The sequence below is a fragment of the Orycteropus afer genome, unplaced genomic scaffold (assembly GCF_000298275.1).
Source record: "Orycteropus afer afer isolate SDZICR_OR568_19922 unplaced genomic scaffold, OryAfe1.0 scaffold00108, whole genome shotgun sequence".
NCBI classification, from domain to species: Eukaryota; Metazoa; Chordata; class Mammalia; order Tubulidentata; family Orycteropodidae; genus Orycteropus; species Orycteropus afer.
Window position 1 is genome coordinate 6,195,989 of NW_006921695.1, and position 10,189 is coordinate 6,206,177.

Sequence of the window (10,189 nt, forward strand, 5' to 3'; positions counted from 1 at the left end):
TATTTAGGCAACACAAACAAAGTGTAGGAAGAAAACAGACCTTGTGTACTATAAAGTCCTAACAAGATTCCTGGCCAGCTATTGCTTCATACTGTGGGGAACTGCCATTCTCACATCATAGGCCCTAGCCAGGGAATAAACCTAAGGAGTCCCTTAAGTGTATATGGCTTTGTTCTATAATACCTATACCACCTTTTCTGTGATCCAATATACCTGATAGGACCAGAGCACCTAAGGGCTGAAAGAAATCTCAAGGCTTGCATCCACCTAGTAAGCGACCAGTGACAAGCAAAAGCTCTGCTCAACCAGGGCTCAGGATAATTGAGTTACTTGATAGGGATTTTTTCTTTTGAGGAGAATTCAAATCAGAATTACAAAGGGAAAATTAATCCATTGTTAGAAAATGCAGAAGTTGAAAAATATACAAAGAATGGGCAACATAGATACCATGAAGCAATAGAAGCCATGGGTGATAAAGAAGAAAAGACTAAAAGGAGGAAGGGGAGTGGGATCACATTTATGAGGGTTATAGATGTAGGTTGAGAGTAACAAGAGTGGTAGAAAAAAACAAAGATAGCCCAGCATGTTGATAAAACAACAAATTCCTGTTGCTGAAGAAATAAAACACTTTACATAATACAAAAACTACATTCGACATTTCCAATTCTTGAACTAGGGCCACTCACCCTGAGGCTCTGCAGCTATTCCTGGGATCCTGCAAACCTAGCTAGGAAGGTGATTTCTGCCTTGTGTATCTCCATGTGATTCCATATTTTTTAAAATAATAATAACAATTTGAGATAACCTAAGAGTTTACCTTGCCACTAAAAGAGATTAGTGAACACTCTATATACCTCATGGGTGTATAGAGCGAATTTCTTCTTTGATAACTCAAATGGAGACTGATTATCTGTTTCTACCTCAGCTGATTTTAGAAGGTCATATTTAGTATAACTACAATTTTAAAACTTGCAAAAATTAAACTTGACTCTTTTTTAAATTTTTTTCTCTTTTTTTACTCAAATTTTTATTTTGAAAATTTCAAAACTTTAAAAAAGAGAATGTTTGTACAAAGAACACTCACTTATTCCTCACCTAGATTAACTAATTGTAAAAATTCTGACATATTTGAAAGTAAGTTGCATATGATGTGACATTTTATCTCTAAATATTTCAGCAAGTATCTCCTATAGATGGCATTCTTGTATATACAAAAATACTATTATACTATCAAGAACACAAACAGTAATATATTATCATATATATATATATATATATATATATATATATATATATATCCACCACTGGTCTGTCAACTTGTCGTTTTGTGGAGGCTTGCATGTTGCTGTGAGACTAGAGGGTATGCCACCAGTATTTCAAATACCAACAAGGTCAACCAAGGTAGACAAGTTTCAGTAGAGCTTCCAGACTAAGACAGATTGGGAGGAAGGAAGGGGCCATCCAATTCTGGAAAACTTTATGCATAACAATGAAACACTGATATATTACTGGAAAACGTTATGAATAGACCTGAAATATTGTCTGATGTAGTGCTGGAAGTTGAGCCCCACAAGGTACACAAGGTACTCAAAATACAAATGGGGAAGAGCTGTCTCCTCAGAGTAGAGTCAATCTCATTGATGTGGATGGGGTAAACCATTTGGGACCTCCATTTGATGATGGGACATGACTCAAAATGAAAAGAAATAGCTGCAAATATTCATTAGAAATCAGCATATGGAATGTACAAAGTATGAATTTAGGAAAATCGGAAGTTGTCAGAAATCAAATGGAACACATATAGATTGATATCCTTGTCATTAATGAGCTGAAACTGACTAGTAATGGCCATTTCAAATCATATGATCTACTCTGCTGGGAATGACAAATTGAAGAGGAATGACATGGCATTCATCATCACAAAGAATGTTTCAAGATCTATCATGACATATAGTGCTGTCAGTGATAAGATAATATCCATATGCTTATAAGGAAGACCAGTTAATACAGCTATTATTCAAATTTATGTACCGACCACTAAAGCCAAGGACAAAGAAATTTAAGATTTTTATCAACTTCTGCAGTCTGAAATTTACCATATATGCAATCAAGATGTATTGTTGATCACTGATGTTGGGAATGTGAAAGTTGGAAAGAAAGAATCATTGGTAGTTGGAAAATACAGGCTTGGTGATAGAAATGATGCCAGAGATGGTATGATAGAAATTTGCAAGATCCATGACATTCATTACAAATACCTTTTTTCAACAACATAAACAGTGGCTATAAACATGGACCTCACCAGATGGAATACACAGAAATCAGACTGATTACATCTGTGGAAAGATAATGAATAAGCTCAATATCTTCAGCCAAAACAATACCAGGAACTGTCTGTGGAATAGACCATCAATTACTCATATGTAAGTTCCAGTTGAAACTGAAGAAAATTAAAACAAGTCTATCAGAGCCAAAACCTTGATTGTGTCCCACCTGAAGTTAGAGACCATCTGAAGAATAGGTTTGACACTATCAACCCTATCAACACTCATGATGAAAAGCCACAGTAGTTTTGGGAAGATATCAAGAACATTGTACATGAAGAAAGCAAAATGTCATTAAAAAGACAAGAAAGGAAGAAATGACCAAAATGGATGTCAGAAAAGACTGTGAAGCTTGCTCTTGAACAGAGAGTAGGAAAAGCAAATAGAAGAAATGAGAAGACAAAAGTGCTGAACAGAAGATTTCAAAGAGCAGCTTGAGAAGACAAAGTAAATAATTATAATGAAATGTGCAAAGACCTGGAGTTAGAAAACCAAAACAGGGACTTCTGATAAAGTGGCAGAATAGGCAGACAAGGTACAAAGATTCTCCTCACAAAGAAAAGAGAAACCAATTGACAGAGAAGATAATTCTGGAGCCCTGAGTTTTGAAAGAAAGGATATAGAAGTAGATTAAACATCAACTAGTTGAAGAACCTGAATGAAAACACTGAATAAGGAGACAAACAGGATATCTGGGGACATTCAACTATCCTGACAGCACAGACATTTTGAATATTTCCATGTGGTGCTAGGACCTGAGAATTAACCTAAAAATCAGTCCTGCTCACCAAAAGCTGCATGGACGACTACATGGATGACTGCATGGACGACTGCAATGGTGAAACAGTAAAGAAAGAGAAAGAGTAAACTGGACTTTTGGCTGTCCAGAGGGTGCAGCCATTTTGAATGTTTACAAGAGGTGGCCATTTTTGCTATTTAAAGCAACAGTGCTCTCATTTAGATTTCAGGACCTAAGAATAGACTACACCTGCCAAGAACAACATGGACATACTGGAGACTGACAACTGGAAAAGTTCTAGTTTTGGGCTTTTTTCCCCCTCTTCCCTTTTCCTGGTTCCCATTTTTTCTTTCTACAGTTCTTCCCATCCCTTGTTTTTCTTTTTGTATTTTTTTCCTCATTATTCTCTTACCCTAGCTCTTCTCTTTTCTCTCTCTCTCCAGATATTGTGGGTTTTTTTCCCCACTCTTTCTCTAATTATATTTCTTTTGTCTTTTTAAAGTATTTCTTTAAATATTTCATCTCATTTATTGCTTTTCCTCTATTTTTTCTTTCTTTCTCCTTTTGCTGATTATTCCTGTGTATTTACGTGGTGAGTGTTTTTATCCTCTTTTACTTTTGGTTTTATTATTATTGCAGTTGTTGTTGTTGTTGTTGTTGTTGTTGTCTAACTGACTGAGAGACCAAACCATGCCCATACAATCCAACTATACACACACTTCCTGCACCCCCACCTATTGAAAAGGGGCCATTATTTGCTTCTGCGCCAACTGACCAATGATACATGACACCCAATATGAGCCTGACTCAACCATAATTTCTCTTAAAAAACAGCTAGCACAGATCTGTGCACCCAATGTCATTCTCTATCACACACACCAAGAGACAGGTGGTGAGTGCATAAGTGCTGACAATGAGAGAATAGAGGAGCACAGTGCCCTGTTTACTCAGATGCCCCGAAAAACACAAAGAAAAGAAAAATCTTGGATGAATCACTCCAACACACAATCACCAATTAAATATAAATACAATAGTGTCAAAATGTCTCAGAGATAATTGACCTCACAGTACACACAAAGAAGTGAAATAAACCAGGAGAAACAAGGGACCAGGATACAGACCCAGAACACATCCCTGATGAAGAAGCAGCAATGGAACTCCCTGTTATGGAATTCAAAATAATTATATTTGGGCACTTTCAATGGATTGAGCAACAGATCAATAAAAACACTAACAAAATTAAGGAAAACACAGACAAAACCCTAGAGCAATTTCAGAAGAAATACAAGAACAAAATGACAAAATAAACAAAAAATTACTACTGATACAAAATCTACAGATAAAAATCTAGATTAATACTAAATTTTGAGAAATAGATAACACATTGAATGGGCAAAAGAGTAGAATTAAATCAATGGAAGACAATTAGTGAGATGAAGACAAAAACCTCAGTGCCTCTTTGGAAAGGGATCAATCAGACAAATGATCAAAACAAAATAAAGAAGTCAAAGATTCTTGTGTGGTTCCATTAAAAGGAATAACTCATTTGTAATCAGAATTCTCTGGTGGCATAGTGTCCAAGGCATTTGACTACTAACCAACCAGAAGGCTGCAGGTTCAAACACACCAGCCACTCCTCAGAAGGAAGACTGGGCAATCTACTTCCATAAAGATACTACCTTGGAAACCCAAGGAGGGGGTCACTATTAGTCAAATTGACTCCATGGCAGTGAATTTGTTTTTTTAAGTTTTTGAATCAAAATTCCAGTACAGGAAGAGACAAATAAAACCAAAGAGAAAATTGTCCAAGATTTGTTGGAAGAGAATTTCCCTAGCATGATGAAAGATGAGAATATAGCCATCCAAAAAGTCCAATAAACCCCAAACAGTATAGACCCCATAAGAAAATCACTGAAACATATCATCATCAAACTCATCAAAACCAAAGATGAAGAAAGAATTCTAAAAGCAGCACAGGAAAAATGAAAAGGTACCTACAAAGGGCAACCAATAAGACTAAGCTCCGATTTCTCAGCAGAAATCATGCAGGCAAGAAGGCAATAGGATGGTAATACAAAACCCTGAAAGAAAAAAAATTTCCAACCAAGAATTATATACCAGTAAAACTGTCCCTCAAATATGATGGTGAAATTAAGACATTTCTAGACAAGGGAATTTGTTAAAACAAGACCAACTTACAAGAGATGCTAAAGTGAGTCCTTTGGACAGAGAACCAACAACAGCAAACAACAACTGACCATTAATACATGTGATGACATAATCCAGAAACCAATGCACTTATGGAAATGTCCAAAGTAAAATAAGCTTACAAAACTGTAAACAGGAAGCCAGAGACATCAATTGGCAAATGTAAAGAAGTACAAAACAAAAAGAGAGAAAAAATAGTGTAGTTACAGAACTTCTAAGTGGTGAAGAAGTCAAGAAAATGGAAAGCTAGAATGGACTGTTCTAAACATGGGAAGAAAATTACAAATCACAGGGTAACCTCAAAGAAAAATGACAAACCTTCACACCAAAATAAAAAAGAGGACCAGCACAAATATTTAGTTAGTAAATAGTAAAACAATAGCAATGAAGGAAAGGATAACACAATTCATAAACAAAATGAGCTCAGCACAGAAAATTATATGGAACAAAGGAATCAGCCAGACCAAGAAAAAGCACATAACGAAGTGACAGGAATAAATTCATACTTGTTGATAATTACACTGAATGTAAATGGATTAAATGAACCAATCAAGACATACAGAGTTGCAGACTGGATAAGAAAACATAACCCATCAATTTTCTGCCTATGAGAGACACACCTTAGAGACAAAGAAAAATAGACTAAAAATCAAAGGTTAGAGAAAAATATATCAAGCAAATGACAACCATAAAAGAGCAGGAGTGGCATTAATAATTTCTGATAAAATTAACTTTAAGACAAAAACCACCATAAGAGACAAGGAAAGACATTATATAATGATTAAAGGATCAATTGGCCATAACCATAATAAATATCTATGCACAAAATGGAAAAGCCCCAAAATACATAAATCAGACTTTAACTGAATTGAAAAGACAAACAGATGACTCCACAGTCATAGTAGGAGACTTAAATACACCACTTTCAATGAAAGATAGAACAACTGGAAAGAAATTTAGCAAAGACACAGAAGAATTAAACAATACATTCCACTGACTTGACCTTATAGACATCTACAGAGCACTTCGGCCAACAACAGCACAACATACATTCTTTTCCAGTACATGTGGAACATTCTCCAGGATAAACCATATGTTGGGCCACAAAACAAGCCTTAATAAATTTAAAAACATTGAAATATTGCAAATCATCTTCTCAGATCACAATGCTATCGAATTAGAAATCAGCAATAGGAAGATCAACAGAGAAAGAGCAAACACATGGAAACTGGATGACACCCTCCTTAAGAATGACTGGGTAATAGGAGAAATAAAAAATGAAATTTAAAAATAACTTGAATGAAAACACAACATACCAAAATCTTTGGGACACACAAAAGGGAGTGATCAGAGGCCAATTTATAGCAATAAATGCACACATCAAAGAAGAAGAAAGAGCCAAAATCAATACCTTAAACCAACATCTCCAACAATTAGAAAAAGAACAGCAAAAAAAAAAAAGCTTACAGTCACCAGAGAAAAAGAAATAACAAAGATTTAAACAGAAATAAATGAAACAGAAAATAGAAAGACAATTGAAAAATAAGTAAGACTAGAAGTTGGTTTTTTGAAAAGATTCATAAAATTGACATACCCCTGGCAAATTTAACAAAGGAAAAGAGGGAGAAAATACAAATATCATGAATAAGAAATGAATTGGGGGATGTCCCAATAGAACTAACTGAAATAAAAAAGATAATATTAGGATATTATGAGGAACTGTACTTCAACAAATTTGAAAATCTGGAAGAAATGGACAGATTTCTAGAAACATACTACTTACCTAAACTAACACAGTTTGAGGTAGACAATTTGAACAGACCCATATAAAAGAAGAAATTGAACAGGTCATTAAAAAATTACCAACAAAAAAAAGCACTTGCCCAGAAAGTTTCACTAGAGAATTCTACCAAACATTCAGAGAAGAACTGACACAAATCCTACTCAAACTGGACAATGATAAGGAAGACCAAAGAAGAGTTGATGCTTTTGAATTGTGGAGTTAGGGAATGCCAAAGAGGCAAGGAGGCAGCATAATAACAAATGCTGGCAAGGATGTGGAGAGATTGGGACTCTCATACACTGCTGGTGGGACTGTAAAATGATACAACCACTGTGGAAAGCAGTATAGTGATTCCTTAAAAAGTTGGAATTAGAAATACCATTTGATCCAGCAACCCTATTACTAGGTATATATCCTAAAGAAATGAGAGTCAGAACAAGAACAGATATATGCACACCCATGTTCATTGCAGCACTATTTGTAACAGCAAAAAGATGGAAACAACCTAGGTGCCCATCAACAGATCAATGGATAAGTAAACTGTGGTACATACACACAATGGAATACTATGAAACCCTAAAGAATAGCACAGAATCAATAAAACACCACATAACGTGGATGAACTTGGAGGACATTATGCTGACTGAAATAAGTCAATCAAAGAACAAATATTGTATTAGTGTATTGTTGTAAAAAGTCAAGGAAAAGTTTATATATGGAAGGAAATTTTCTTTGTTGGTTACCAGGGGTAGGAGAGGAGGAGAGGGGAGACAACACTACAAAATTATAAGTTAAAAAAAAAAAAAAAAAAGGAAGAACATGCTCAGCATTTTTCAAGCTGAAAGAACTGAAGAAAAAATTCAAGCCTTGAGTTGCAATATTGAAGAATTCTATGGGCAAAATATTGAACAATGCAGGAAACATCAGAAGAAGATGGAAAGAATACAGAGTCACTGTACAAGAAAGAATTGGTCAATGTCCAACTTTTGCAGAAGGTAGCATATGATCAAGGACCAATGGTACTGAAGGATGAAGTACAAGCTGCACTGAAGGAACTGGAGAAAAAAACAAGTCTCTAGGCATTGACAAAATACCCATTGAGATGTTTCAACAAATGGATGCGGCCCTGGAGGCACTTATTTATCTGTGCTAAGTAATTTAGAAGAAAGCTACCTGGCCAACTGACTGGAAGAGATCCATATTTGTGCCCATTCCAAAGAAAGGTGATACCACAGAATGTGGAAATTATCAAACAATTTCATTACTATCACATACAAGTAAAATAATGCTGAAGATAATTAAAAAGTGGTTGCAGCAGTATATTGACAGGAAACTTGAAGAAATGCAAGCTGGATTCAGAAGAGAATGTGGAATAAGAGATATCATTGCTGATGTCAGATGGATCTTGGCTAAATGCAAAAAACACCCGAAAGTTGTTTACTTATGTTTTATTGAGTATGAAAAATAATTTGACAGTGTGTATCATGATAAATTATGGATAACATTGTGAAGAATGGGAAGTCCAGAGCACTTAATTGTTCTCATGAAAAAACTGTACATAGACCATGAGGCTGTCGTTCAAGCAGGACAAGGGGATACTTCATGCTTTAAAATCAGGAAGGGTGTCTGTTAGGGTTGTATCCTTTCACCATATTTATTTAATCTCTATACTGACCAAATAATCCATGAAGCTTGACTATATGAAGAAGGATGCAGCATCAGGATTAGAGGAAGACTCATTAACAACCTGTAATATGCAGATGATAAAACATGCTTGCTGAAAGATGACTTGAAGCACTTACTGATGAAGATCAAAGATTGTAGTCTTCAGTAAGGATTACATCTTAACATGAAGAAAACAAAAATCCTCACAAATGGAACTATGAGCAGGAACACAATAAATGGGGAAAATATTAAAGTTGCCAAAGATTTCATTTTGCTTGAATCCACAATCAACATCCATGGAAGCAGCGATCAAGAAATCAGTCGTCATACTGCCCTGAGCAAAAGAGACCTCTTTAAAGTGTTATAGAGCAAAGATGTTACTTTGAAGACTAAGGTGAGCCTAACCCAAGCCATGGTATTTTCAAATGTCTCATATGCATGTAAAAACTGGACAATGATAAGGAAGACCAAAGAAGAGTTGATGCTTTTGAATGGTGGAGTTAGGGAATGCCAAAGAGGCAAGGAGGCAGCATTTTCTTACCTCCTCTAATCCCACAAGAGGAAGACAGAATCACCAACAGTAGCCCAAGGCCTATCCCTGAAAGGCAAGACATGCTGCCTCCCTCCAGCCCTTTCACCAACCATTCCTCCTGCAGCACCCACCACCTCTCTGCTGGGTTCAATATTTCGCCACAGTGGCCACACAGAGTTCACAGATTATGGGGTTTATTAGGAAAGCAACAGACTACAATTCAAGTTCAGGAACACTCTCAGTCTCTCTCAGCCTGCTGTCTCTTTGCTTATAGTCTCTCTCAGTCTCTCTCCCAGCAGTGCAGTGCATTTCTCTCTTGCAGGAGTGGGTGTCTCTCAGTGTCTCTCTCCCCGCAGTGTATATCTCTCTCCCAGCAGTATGTCTTTTTCAGCCAGCAGTCAGAGAGACTCCTTATGCCTCTAGAAGTTCTCCTTTTTGAGCCTGGCAGAGTAGCCAAACTAACCAATGCAAACATCAGAATTCTATACACCTGAGAAAGGGAGAACTTTCCAGAAAATTACTTGATGCTACACTCAACAGTCTGATCTGCACTGAACACTTTCCCTTGTTATCCTCCCGAGAGGGACCGGGTCTCCGGGAGCAAGGTAAGCACGGGCGGGCTTGTGCTTAGTCCCCGGGAGCGAGGTAAGCACGGGCAGGCTTGTGTTTAGTAACCAGGAGCAAGGTAAGCACAAGCGGACTTGTGCTTACTCACTGATCTGCACTGAACACTTTCCCTTGTTACACTCCCCAGAGGGACCGGGTCTCCGGGAGCAAGGTAAGCACGGGCAAAGCACAGAGTAGCAGGCCGGAAGATCAGGAGAAAGGGGTAAAACCCAGGAAGCCAAAGAGAAGAGCAATCAGCCGAAGGGATTAGGTGAGGAGGGGAAACTCAGGCCCACCCAGAGTAGCAGGCCAGAAGAGAAGGAGAAGGGGGA